Source organism: Phoca vitulina, unplaced genomic scaffold (assembly GCF_004348235.1).
Source record: "Phoca vitulina isolate PV1807 unplaced genomic scaffold, GSC_HSeal_1.0 scaffold20, whole genome shotgun sequence".
Classification (NCBI taxonomy): Eukaryota; Metazoa; Chordata; class Mammalia; order Carnivora; family Phocidae; genus Phoca; species Phoca vitulina.
Window position 1 is genome coordinate 18,419,892 of NW_022589723.1, and position 13,106 is coordinate 18,432,997.

Sequence of the window (13,106 nt, forward strand, 5' to 3'; positions counted from 1 at the left end):
TCTAAAGCAGAGCTTCTGTGGCGAAGGACAAATTATTTTTCTTGATTTTTAGCCCATCATGGACTGACACCTAAAATAGTCAATAAAATAAAATACTAGAAAATGGGGGCGCCTGGGTGGCTCAGTCATTAAGCATCTGCCTTCGGCTCGGGTCATGATCCCAGGGTCCTGTGATCAAGCCCCGCATCAGGCTCCCTGCTCAGCCGGGAGCCTGCTTCTCCCTCTCCCTCTGCCCCCTCCTGCCGCCCCCTGCTTGTGATCTCTCTCTCTCTCTCTCTCTCTCTCTCTGTCAGATAAATAAATAAGATCTTTAAAAAAAAAAGAAAGAAAATGAAATGAAAAATACCTAAACCAGCCCCTACTCTCTTCAGTGAGATGAGTCTTCTGATCACGTACTTGAATGACGTGACTGAGTCACATTGCTATAAAATTTCTAAATGCTGACTCTCCGTATCTGCGTTTATCTCACCATGAGCCCCAGTTTGTGAATTCTGATTTTTGGATTCTCTGGAGATGAAATCAATCTTCATAATTACAATAGAGATAGTACATTTTAATAAATGGACAGTTTCCACAAGGAGCCAAAAGGAAAATTCATAACACTTAATTTGTCACCACCACATTTACCCAAAGACAGTCACATTAAAGAGACATTTATGCGTGCCGACGGCCATGTGCTCTGACTCCTGGTGTTGTTTCTCAGCATCACCAGAAGTATTGCTTTCCTACTTTAAACTTGAACATATTTACGATACCAGATACTAAGAAGTAGAGGAACGATAGCACACTGCTACATTTTAATAAAACTCTACCACACTTAGCGTAAAACCAAATCCTTATTGTGGTATTGAGAAAAACATGTCCAGAAATGGGAACAGGCAGGGGCTGGCTCTCCTGGGACAGGACAGGACTGGACAGTGACAAACTCTGTGCCTATCTTTTCTGGTTTTCTGGTTATTTTCAGCTTTAGATCTTAGTAACTGAATTTAATGTGTTTCTATTTCGATTTCAGCTACTAAGCTAATGACACTTTGTTCGATTGAAAAATAAAAGTTAGGTACACTAGTAATCTGGTTTCAAAATTATCCTCTTGTTGGGAAATATCCTGAAAATACTAAAAAAAAATAGACAGTACTAAGCCCCTGAGGGAGATATAATTTACAGGAATGATGCTGTTTCTCAATAGACATTTGGAACTTCTATATTCAGCTTGGGGATCATACTGTTGTTCTAATGATGCTGTTACTGCTCAGAACACTTTTGGAATGACTTTTTTAGAATTGTGTTCAGAGGACAATACCCTTGGTATTGACTATACATTAATAAATTTTTCATTATGATGTCTAATAACTTGAGATTTAGGGAAATAATTCAAATGGAATCTTCTAGAAACATAAGCTACCAATAGAATTTTAGGGTCACCCTCAGCTTATGTCCATTCAGGTATAGATAAAAGAACCTGTGGAAAATTGTGTGGAACAAATAATTAGAAAAACATATAATTTTCAAAATCTATTCAAGACCTCTGAGGATAACTGTGTTTTCAAATAATGTCATTTTTACTGTTTTATGCTTGGGCAGCACTGTCGTTTCGGGTGTAGTTTCCACATGCTTGTCTGTGTCTTGCAGACGGCCCAGAGATCTAGAAGTCCGAGCTCGCCTGCCAAGTCTGAGGTAGACACTGCTTCCAAGGGACCCAGGGTTAATCTATGTTAGCCAGCACTTTTTTTTTTTTTGATCCCTCCTTTGCCGCATCACACAAACTACTTTCGTCCTCCCATCTGCTTCCCTGTATGCAGAGTGTCTTCTAGGTTCTTCATCCCCTACCTTCCAGTTTCACTGAGCTAATTTCCCAACCTTGGTCATTCCACATCTGATGCCCTGAGGCAAAAGTTCAAATCAGATAGGTAAACCTCTTGCTATTGAAGAAAAAGCTGATGTTTGTGTTTGTTTTACTGGAACTCCATAGACCAGATACCAATGCCCATCAATAGATGAATGGACAAACAAGATGCGATATATATCCATGCAATGGAGTATTGAATATTCAGCCTTAAAAAGGAAGGAAATTTTGACACATGCTACAACATGGAGGAATCTTGAGGACCTTATGCTAGGTGAAAGAAGCCAGTCACAAAAGGACAAATACTGTAGGATTCCATTTATATGAGGTACCTAGAATAGTCCAATGCATAGAGACAGAAAGTAGAATGTTGGTTGCTGGGGGCTGTGGAGCTCAGGAAATGGGAAGTTATCGTGAAATGGGTACAGAGTTTCAGTTTTGCAAGATGAAAGAGTTCTGGAGATGGATGGTGGTGATGGTTGCATAACAACGTGAATACACTTAATATCACTGAGCTCTACACTCAAAGATGATTCAGATGGTAAATCTTGTGTTATGTGTATTTTATGATGATAGTATTTTTTTTAAAAAGGAAAAAGAAAAAGAAAAGGTTTTCAGTTCGTGTCTCCCACATCTGTGCATCTCATGACTGTGTTTTTACTACAAGCTTGATGCCAGTCCCTTAGAAACGCAGGATGACTTGAAAACTTCGAGTGCCAATTCATTTCCTCCAATTTCCCCCATAATGAATAGAACTATAGTTCATGGCAAAAAGAAAAGTGACTTGAATATGGGCCAAGTAGACCAAGGCTGGCTCACATCCAGACCTTGGTGGAATGAAGTGTTGAAGCACTCAGCTGCATTCATCAATGGGAAAAAAATGTCTTTTGCCATTTCTGTGTCACTGTTCACAGCCAGGTGAAGGCACAGTCTTCTTTATGCTTCAGGGAGACAGGGCCAGGGCCAGGCTGGGAGCAGAGGACAGGCAGGCCCCTGCACCGGGAGGTGGCCTTGAAAGCTGAATGAAATTTAGATCCCATCCTTGGATGGCAGTACCATTGCAGAAGTGATGAACAGCCTTCCCTGCTAGGCAGAGGGTAACCTGAGCCTTCTTGAAGGGACAATGAGAGTTTCATAAGCATGCAGTGGACTGAAAATTGGGAGACTGAGCTGCTTTCTCATCTTGCTGCCCAGGAGCTGTGAGGCCTTAGGCAGAGTTCGTCACCTCTAGGCCTTGAGGGTTTATAGGTGGATTGTGTCTTCCCCAACAATGACAGTCCATGAATCTATGAAAACAGTAAGAATCATATAACGAATTTCTCCTGAAACCCTGAGATATGATTAATTCCTAAGAAAAGATGCAAGTGTTTCATCCTAATGAACTTAAGTCACTTTTATTTCCATAATCTATAATTGCAAGATCTTTCAAAAGAAGTGGTAGATTAACTTATTTTGTGTGTGTGTGTGTGTGTGTGTGTGATTAAAAGAGGGAAGCTGGGGCGCCTGGGTGGCTCAGATGGTTGGGCGTCTGCCTTCGGCTCAGGTCATGATCCCAGGGTCCTAGGATCGAGCCCTGCATCGGGCTCCCTGCTCGGTGGGGAACCTGCTTCTCCCTCTCCCTCTGCCTGCTTCTTCCCCTGCTTGTACACTCTCTCTCTCTCTCAAAAATAAATAAAATCTTTTTAAAAAAATAAAAGAGGGAAGCTTCTTTGATTGCCCTTATGGCCCCTTTTAAATTATCTGAATTCGTTTCATAAATAACAAGAAGCTATGAGAAGTTATCAGCATTGAGTGTACATTTTCTTAAAGCTGAGTAAAAAGCAGCTTGTTCCCTGAGAACCGTTTTTTTTTTTTTAAGATTTTATTTATTTATTTGAGAGAGAGAGAGAGAGCACAAGCAGGGGAGGAGGGGCAGAAGGAGAGGGAGAAGCAGGCTCCCCGATGAGCAGGAAGCCCGATGTGGGACTCCATCCCAGGACCCTGAGATCATGACCTGAGCTGAAGGCAGATGTCTAACTGACTGAGCCACTCAGGCACTCCGTGAAAGCTCTTTCTTGATCTGCTCTCCTTAAATGTTCCTAACCCAAGTGGCCATACAGGGAACATGCTCATAAAGGCTGCAGAGGGTGCCGAGCAGGATGTGTGTCATCTGAAAACATGAATAGCAACCTAGAAAATTAAAAATATACTGACAGATTGTGGAGAGTGGAGTTTATGAGCTGAAGCAACATTGGACTTCAAAAAAATTAAGATGACCCTATTTGAAGATAAGTGGACCACCGATTCTCTTGGAAATGTCCCTTCTCTGCTCTTGTAGACCAAGTCACAGGTGATCAGCCATGGAGGCAAACCACACCAAGAGGATCAGGGCAACCAAAGTTCAACCTTAGCGGACTCCACAGTAGACACAAGTCATAATAGTCCTAAGTTCTGATTGTTTAGTGATTTGCAGTTTGTAAAAATGTCCTGCCATTGCCACTTGTTCCTGGCCTCCACTGAAGTAAGAATGGCAGGACGGTCTTCTGTGTTCACTAGTGCTCAGCCTTTCCGTGTAATAGAAACAATACTGGACAAGAAGCCAGTGGCCGTCTGTGCTCTTCCCCTGCCGACTCTCTGTACATCCATGAGCAAGCCACGAAGCTCCAGGCCTCAGTTTCTACATTGAGCAGAGTGGGGGTGGAGCAAGGGCTCAGCCAGATGGTCTTACAGGTCCTTTAGCTCTGAGAGTCTTTGAGGCTCTGATTCATTTTTGGGGGGTCTCAACTGTGAAGCCTGATACTGATGGTTATTTTGAGTGAAGAGGAGAGCTGGTTTACTGATTGAAAGTTCAGGAAATCAGTCCTGGGAGCAAAAATTAAAAGGGCAGGGTGGTCTGGGTTGAGGGAGAAAAGCCTTGATTTATAGAATTTGCTCATTTCCATGGTGTAAATACTCCCACTGAGGCCAATCTCAAGCCACCAACTTGGTGTTTACTGGCTCACACAATTTCTGAAAACTCAGCATTGACCTTTGTGAGCTGCAATGAGCCAGACCCAGCATACCTCTGCTCAGCTTTTTACTGTGGTCCCTGTGGTGCAGCTTGGTCTGCTGTCTTAGTCTGCTCAATCTGCCGTAACAAAATACTATAGACTGGATGATGTAAGCAACATAAATCCATCTTCTCCCAGTTCTGGAGGCTAGCAGTCCCCGATCAAGGTCTGGCCAAGTCAGTCCCTGGTGAAGACTCTCTTCTTGGCTTGTGGATGGCTGTCTCCTCACTGTGTCCTCGTGTGCTGGCAAGACTCACTCATCCTACTGTGTTAGAGCCCCAACCTGATGGCTTCATTTAACTTAATTACTTCTGTAAAGGTTCTACCTCCAAATACAGTTACATTGGGGTTAGAGCTTCAGTACACGAATTTGGGGCCATGGCATCTGCCTACCTCATCAACCCTGTTTCATGCTCCCTCTGATTATGACATTGCAGCAGCACTGCTTGCGAGCCCTCAAGTACTCCAACCTTCATCCCACCCAAAGGCCTTCTCACTGGCTATTCCTTCTATCTAGAACTTTCTTTTCCAGATCTTGACTAGTTATTCTTTGTCAATCTGGTCTTAACGTCAGTATCTCAGAGAGGCCTCACCTGACCATCTAACACTAAAATAGAGCCCCTTCCCCCATCATATCTCATCACTCAGTTTATTTCCTTCGCTGTCCTTACCATCATCTGAAATGATCTTTTTTTTTTTTTTAAAGATTTTATTTATTTATTTGACACAGAGAGCCACAACAAGAGAGGGAACACAAACAGGGGGAGTGGGGGAGGGAGAAGCAGGCTTCCCGCTGAGCAGAGAGCCCGATGCGGGGCTGGATCCCAGGACCCTGGGACCATAACCTGCGCCGAAGGCAGACCACTAATGACTGAGCCCCCCAGGTGCCCCCTGAAATGATCTTGCTTATTATCTGTCAACTTATTTATTTTCTCTTTCAACATATAAGCTGCAAGGGAACAGGCACTTAGGGCAGGGCCTGGCACATAGCACGTTTGTTGAAGAAAGAAATTAAGAATAAGGCAAGAATAAATTGTTTTTGTTGCAAGATGAAGATGATAAGCATTAGGGAAAAACTTAACTCTGGAGGTTTATAACATCAGTTTCAGAGTTGTGTTTTTTTTTTTTTAAGTTGGCATAGTTTTATTTTGATGTGGAGACAAATGTAGATAGACCTCTTAGGACAAGATCGGGACCAGTCTTTTCAAAATGATCTATTTGAGGGGCGCCTAGGTGGCTCAGTCGGTTAAGTTTCCGACTCTTGATTTTGGCTCAGGTCAGCCTCTCAGGCTTGTGAGATTGAGCCCCGGCACGGGCTCCGCGCTTAGGGGGGAGTCTGCTTGAGACTTTCTCCCTCTCCCTCTGCCCCTCCCCCCCACAATCTCTCTCTCTCTCTCTCAAATAATAAATAAATGAATCTTTAAAAAAATAAAGTGAACTATTTGAAAGACCACTGAGCCAGGAAGAGGGAGAAGGAGGAAGAAAAAGGAAAGACGCAGTTGACCTGTTCATTTCCTAAGGGCTGTGGAAAGAGGACCACCACAGGAAGAGTGAAGGAAGGAACCGACACTCTCTGAGCACCTTTGCTGAGCCTTACAGACACGATTCTACTACTACGCAGGGTGTATCTAATTGAAGGATCCCATGGGGCATGTGTTATGCCCACCTTTACCAACGGGTCACACTAGGCTCTGGGAAGTTAGGCAGCTGGTCCCAGGACACACAGCTCGTAAATTGCAGAACCGGGACTTAATTTGAGTTTGATGGAGTTCAGCCTTTGCCTGACTGGACACCTCCCGTGGAGGCATTAAGCTGAAGGGTGGATCTTTTTCAGGGAAAACTCCCTGAGCAAAGAAACCACACAAGTGATGATGGCAGATGCCTAATACAAGATTTTGTTGTGTGTGACATATTTGCATAGTTTGACTCCTTGGAAGTAAGGAGTTTGCTGTGGGCATCAGAAGAGTGGAGAAAGCACATTTAACCGATCCCTGTATCAGGAACAAAGTCCCCTGGGGGAGTTTTGTAGTGATTTCTCTGGGCAGGGCAAGAGCCTGTTTGGTGGTTTCCGTGGGCATCACAATTTTGGTGGCTTATAGGAATCATATAGCATACATAGTCTTGGGACAGATAGCTGCCTGGCTTGGGGCTTAGGGTGGGGCAGTTTGTGCAATAGAATTAAGTGCAAGGGAAGGCAAGGTTAATTTCCTTCCAGGGGCTTCCCCACAGGGGCTCAGGGGAGTTACAGCCAGGCAGCAAACTCCCGAAGACCTGCCCTCCCAGGGCTGAAGACTCCACAGGCACAGGTACGGAGTGGCAGGAGGGGGCTTGGGTGTAATGCAGGAGGATAAAAACCTTCTTGTGTGATTGGTGCTTCTCAAACTTCAACATGCAAAGAGATCCCCAGTGTTGCAGCTTAGGGATCTAGCTATAATGCAGATTCGGACTCAGCAGGTCTGAGTGGGGCCTGAGGGTCTCCCTCCTACCAGGCTCGTGGGTACTGTTGCTGCCGACGCTCCTACATGCTTTGCTCATCTTGGACCACCTATCTGGGCATCAGAGTGACCTGGGAGAAATGCAGAATCTTAGGCCCTGCCCAGGCCAGTGTAGTCAGGATCCACAGTGTAACAAAATCCCCAGGTCACTCAGATGTAAATTCAAGTTTAGGAAACACTGCTCCAAAAAGTATAAACTGCCAGTCATGTCCTGAGAGACTATATGGATTGAATGGTGAACACCACCCCCCCAAAAAAACGTATGTCCACATCCAAATCCCTGGAACTTGTAAATGTGACCTTATTTGGGGGGCGGGGGGAAGGGCCTTTGCAGGTGTAATTAAGGATCTTGAGATGAGATCATCCTGGATTACCTGGTGTGCTCTCATCACATGATGTGTCCTTACGAGAGAGGCAGAGGGAGACTTGAGACAGACTGAAGAGGACGAGGCAATGTGACCACGGAGACAGTGAGTAGAGTGATGAGGCCACAAGCCAAAGAGGCCAAGAGGAAACTGGAGAGGCATGGAAGGAGTCTCTCTTAGAGCATCCGAAGGAGCATGGCCCAGCTGACACCTTAATTTCAGCCGCTGGCCTTCAGAAGCATGAAAGAATTTATTTCTGATGTTTTAAGCCACCCAGCTTTGGGTAGTTATGGCCCTCCTAGGAAACTGGCTCAGCGAGGAAGGGCGACCCCTCACCGAGGCAAGAGCCTGAGGTGTAAATGGGGAGTAGGCAACTCAACTCCCCCAGTGCTGAATAAAAGGGTCCATGAAGCTGCTGAACCTGTGACCTGTGCCCAGAGCAATTTGGGAAGGTGACTGGGGACTGTAAGAGAAAGAAAAGAGATAACAGAGGTTCAGAAAGCACAAAGGAGGGTGGAAGGAGGATCTGCAGAGGAAGAAGAAAGAGAAGGATGAAAAGCAAATACCAGATTTGCTGGAAGAGAACAGCAGTCCCGGGCCGGGATGCAGGGCGGGCATTCCCTGAGCACAGTACTTGGCGCCAGACCTGAGACAGGCAGCGGGGCAGTGAAGGGACTACCAGGAGGACTTGTGTGGAAGGCCCTGCAAAAGATCTATGAGAAGCCGGGATGCCAGCTACTGAATTAGAGACTGGAATGAGACCTAAGAAGGAGAACAGGGAATAATCGTGTTGAAATATGATGAGATGTGCTTTTTTGGATTTATTTGGAAATGAGTTAGACTTGTAAATATGCACGGTGCTAACTCTTCTGACAACCAGTGGGCATCACATGCGATGATTAAACACAAAAATACCATTTATTCATGATCCTTATGAATTTGGACTGATTATGGAGTTGAGAGGTTCTTCTGAAAGATCACCTCTTTGAGGCTGTGTGTTCCACGGGACCAGCTTTTTGGCTTCCATTAGAAAATGTTCAACTCTGTACCAACTCACAGACTTGTGGAATCTCAAGTTGCAAGAGGGATGTCAAGGTTCATCTAATCCAACTCCCTAATGAGCAGGAACTCTCTTCCCAGAAGCTCTGACCAAGAAGTATACCACCACCACCACCCCGTTTGGCCATGTTTTTCTTGTTCTATTTTATTTTTTAAAGATTTATTTATTTATTTATTTATTTGAGGGAGGGAGAGAGAGAGCACCAGCAGGGAGGAGGAGCAGAAGGAGAGAGAGAAGCAGACTCCCCGCTGAGCAGGGAGCCCAATGCGGGGCTGGATCCCAGGACCCTGGGATCATGACCTGAGCCGAAGGCAGAGGCTTAACTGACTGAGCCACCCAGGTGCACCGTTTTTCTTGTTTTAAATGTGTAGCCAGTTCATTCACTGTCTCAGGCTGGTTCAGTGGCCCATTTTAGAAGGTGTACATATGATAACCAATTATTTTTATGAATCTAGTAGAATTTGATTCTCTTAGTGGCTCAAATGTTCTTCCACCAATGTTCTATCCATCAAAAATGTATTGAGTTCATGCTATGTGCCAGACACAAGATGATTAAAACATGGATGGCTAGAGAAAATATATTGATCAATTTACTTTGATGCCTTCATTTAGCCAAATGAATATAACTGGTTTGACCCATCACTGGCTGTGGTTGGAGAGACGGTACAGAGTCACTATTTTTGGACTTATTCCCATGGTGATCTGGCTGGTCAGAGCTCAGGTAGGGGCAAAGATTCATCAATATTCTAAGGACATGATTTTCTGCCACCCCGTCCCCCAATTTTAATACCTATACCAATGAAAACTTATAGTCATTATATTTATATTTATATTTGATTTTACAAAGGACCAAATCCCACTTTTAGTCAGTGTAGCACACAGGAAAAAAAATCATAGATTTTGGGTTAAGTCAGATGGTTCAAATTTCTAGGTAAGAGGACGTGGGTAAGTTACTCTTTGAGAATCAGTTTTATCACCTGCAAAATGGGGAATAATCTCTTGCATGATTGTTGTGACGTTTAAATGAGGTAAGCTGGACATGGCAGGCCCTATAACATTTCTTTCCTCTTCACACTTGCCTCAAGGACCACACACAAAAATGTGTCAGGCACTCCTGCATTATCATGGGCAGAGAGTTCATTTCTCTTTGCGTGTTTTTGATTGTTTCTAGAGCTATATGAACAGTAAAAGCAGCAAGCTGCATTTGGGGAGGGTGGTAGGCATGCCAGACAGAGCATTAATTTCAGGAGGGAAGAGAGGTACTATTGACCTTAGTGATCCATTAGTTTGAGTATGAAACCAAGGCCACTCAGAAAAAAGGATTTGTTTCAGTAAATGTATTGGTTTGCCTGCAAGTTCAAATAGGGCATAAAGTGATTATTTGTGAGTGAAATGTGGTCCATGAACACATGTTTCATGCCCCTGCAGCAGTAAGTTAGGGCTACATACAGACATATTAGTGTTTGGGGGCTTGTATTCTGTAGTTGATGTGCGGTGAATGCCCAGATGGTCCCTTCAGCAGCCAAATTGCATGTCTGAACTGCAAGTGAAATTGCCTTATTCACTCAGTTTATTAGAGCCTAGATATAAAGGGGGAAATGGTGTTCTGTTTATGAAGCAAAATAACAAGTTAGAATGAAAGCATTGAAAATGACTAGAAGTCCTCTGGTGTAATCCACATTTACAGATGCTCCACCGAGGCTCAGATTGGTGAGAGGACACCACAGTCATCTTCAGAAGATGGCCAGCTATGAAGGGAAGTTGGGCTGGGTGAAGTCAGACTTGGAGCTGGGATCCTTGGGGGGAATCCTAGATGTGGTCTTTACTGTGTGACATTGGACAAACCACTTGACCTCCCTGTGCTTTAGTTTCCTCATCAGTGAAATGGAGACTTCTTGCCTGCCTCACAGGGTGGTTAGATGGGAAGGGGGCATCAAAAAAAAAAAAAAAAATGGGTGTGAAAGGAATTGATGTTAGAGATCTTAAGCCATCAGCCCAGTCCAGCCCAAGGATGACTGGTCTGGCTGGCACTGTGCTTTAAGAGCATTGAACTTGAATGCCTTTAGGTGAGAATGCTCCTTTTTTCACACAAGCTCTACTTAACAGCTGGCCTGATCGTCTGATCTATGTTACCTGCCTGGCTCCTCAAGACATTCTGATTTGGGACCCCTAACAACCTAGACACTACTGTATAGGTAGAACCAGCTTCCTGTGTGGGTGAAGTAGGTGCTATCATTTTAAGGGGTTCTCAAAGGCACTACCTCCTTTTCCCTCCTCTCTTTCCACAAGCCCAGCTTGCTGATGCCTATAATGCTTTTGGGAAATCCTCTGGACAAACAAAAACCTATGTTGGAAGGGAGGATAACATTTCAAGCCTTAGCTTTGCTTTATCATTTATAACTTAGGTAGATCTAAAAAGCAGATTAGAGGGGTGCCTGGTTGGCTCAGGTTGGTGGGAGTATGCAACTTTTGATCTTGGGGTTGTGAGTTTGAGTCCCACGTTAGGTGTAGTGATTACTTAAAAATAAAATCTTAAAAGAAAAGCAGATTGGATAAAAGCAGACTTAAAAATTTTTTTGAGAGCAGGTTTTGATAAGAGAACCTGAGACACTGACCATGTGTGTTGGGGTATGTATGGGTATCAGAGAGAAACTCTAGCAAGCAGGTAGCAAAGGAATATAAATGGATGGATGGGGGAATTTTTCTGGAAATGGGGATAGTACCTGCTGCATAGTATTGTTGGGAGAATTAAATGAGAAAGTAAAGAACTTAATAGAATAAGAAAGTAAAAAGTAAATGCAGGCATTATTGTTTTCTTGGTCTGAAAGAAGAAACACACTTTCACAATAACCTGGAGTGGAAAGGAGGCAAAAGGGTGATGTGCTCTGCTTCTTACCCATCCAAGCTTACCTAGGCTAGCAGCGGAAGCCTGTATGCACTATGTCTGTTTGCATCTCCTCCAGGCCAAACCCCTATTTGGAAATAATGAGATGAGGGACTGAGTAGTTCATTCATATCTGGAATCCTTATCAAATGAAGAAATTGCTTAACAGCTGTCCATCATAGTGGGCTTCTTAGCATTTTCCAGTTTGGCCAAAATAAAGGTGATTTTATGGCCATCATAAGGTGCAGTTTGCCCACCGTGTGTTTATAGTAAATTACTATTTTTTTCCTCCACTCTCCTTTTTTTCACAGTGCGCATCTGAAATGAAGTGAAATTGTGCAAAACTAGAAATGTTCCTAGTGGTTAGGGAATAGCCTAATGGCATCTGATAATTTCCTATTGAGGCAGATGTTGGCATCCACATGTTAGATCCCCCACCTTATACTAAGAGAATTTTTATAGCGCTTTCCCGTGGACTATCTTTTTTTTCTTTTTTTTTTTTTGAGAAAGATTCTCCAAACATACCTGTGTGTGGGGTGGGTAAGGCAGAATCATCCAGATTTTATGGATGGAGAAACTCATCTGTTTCCTGTGTCAGATTCCTTGGGTAAGGAGGCAAGAAATGACAAGTCTCTAAAGGGGTTTACCTAGCATCACAAGGTGGGAGAGCTGGGAAACCGGGACTGACCTCCTCAGTCTTCCAGCAGTGAGTCCTGTTGCAAAGAAGCAGCTTGATGAAGGGGCCCAGGGCTTTGGAAGGAGAGGTGGACTTGAGGGTAAGTGTCCCAAACTCCCTGGGTCTCAGTTCTCATGGATACAATGTGAGGCTTCCTGGGGCAATCATACTAACATGAGAGTTGTCATGAAGCTTAAAATGAGAAAATGGATGTAGAAGTATCTGACACATCTTCTGCCCTCTCTACTGCATTGAGGGTGTCATGAGTCAACGTAACGACTGAGCATCATCATTATTATGCCTATGCTTTTTGAGAGGTTGCCCTGTACCAGACACTGTTCTAAGAGCTTCACATGAATCATCCCTTATAATCCTCACAGCAACCTTCTGAAGTAATTATTATCCCCATTGGATTGATGAGAAAACTGAGGTATGGAGAGATTGAACAGTTTGCCCCAACTATGCATTTAAGAAAAGGCTGAGGCCAGATTTGGCCTCAGTGCCTCCTTATTTATGGAGTAATAGAGCTGAAAGGAACTTAAAAAAACCACTGGGCCACAGGCTCAACCTCCAAGTCTTGTAATTTCAGATCTTCATCCCAAGAAATATTTTACTAATACAGTAGTCCAGCTCATCCATGGGGGATACATTTCAAGACCCACAGTGGATGCCTGAAACCGCAGATAGTACCAAACCCTATACATACTGTTTTCTTCCTGTACAAACATCCCTATGCTAAAGTTTAATTTATAAA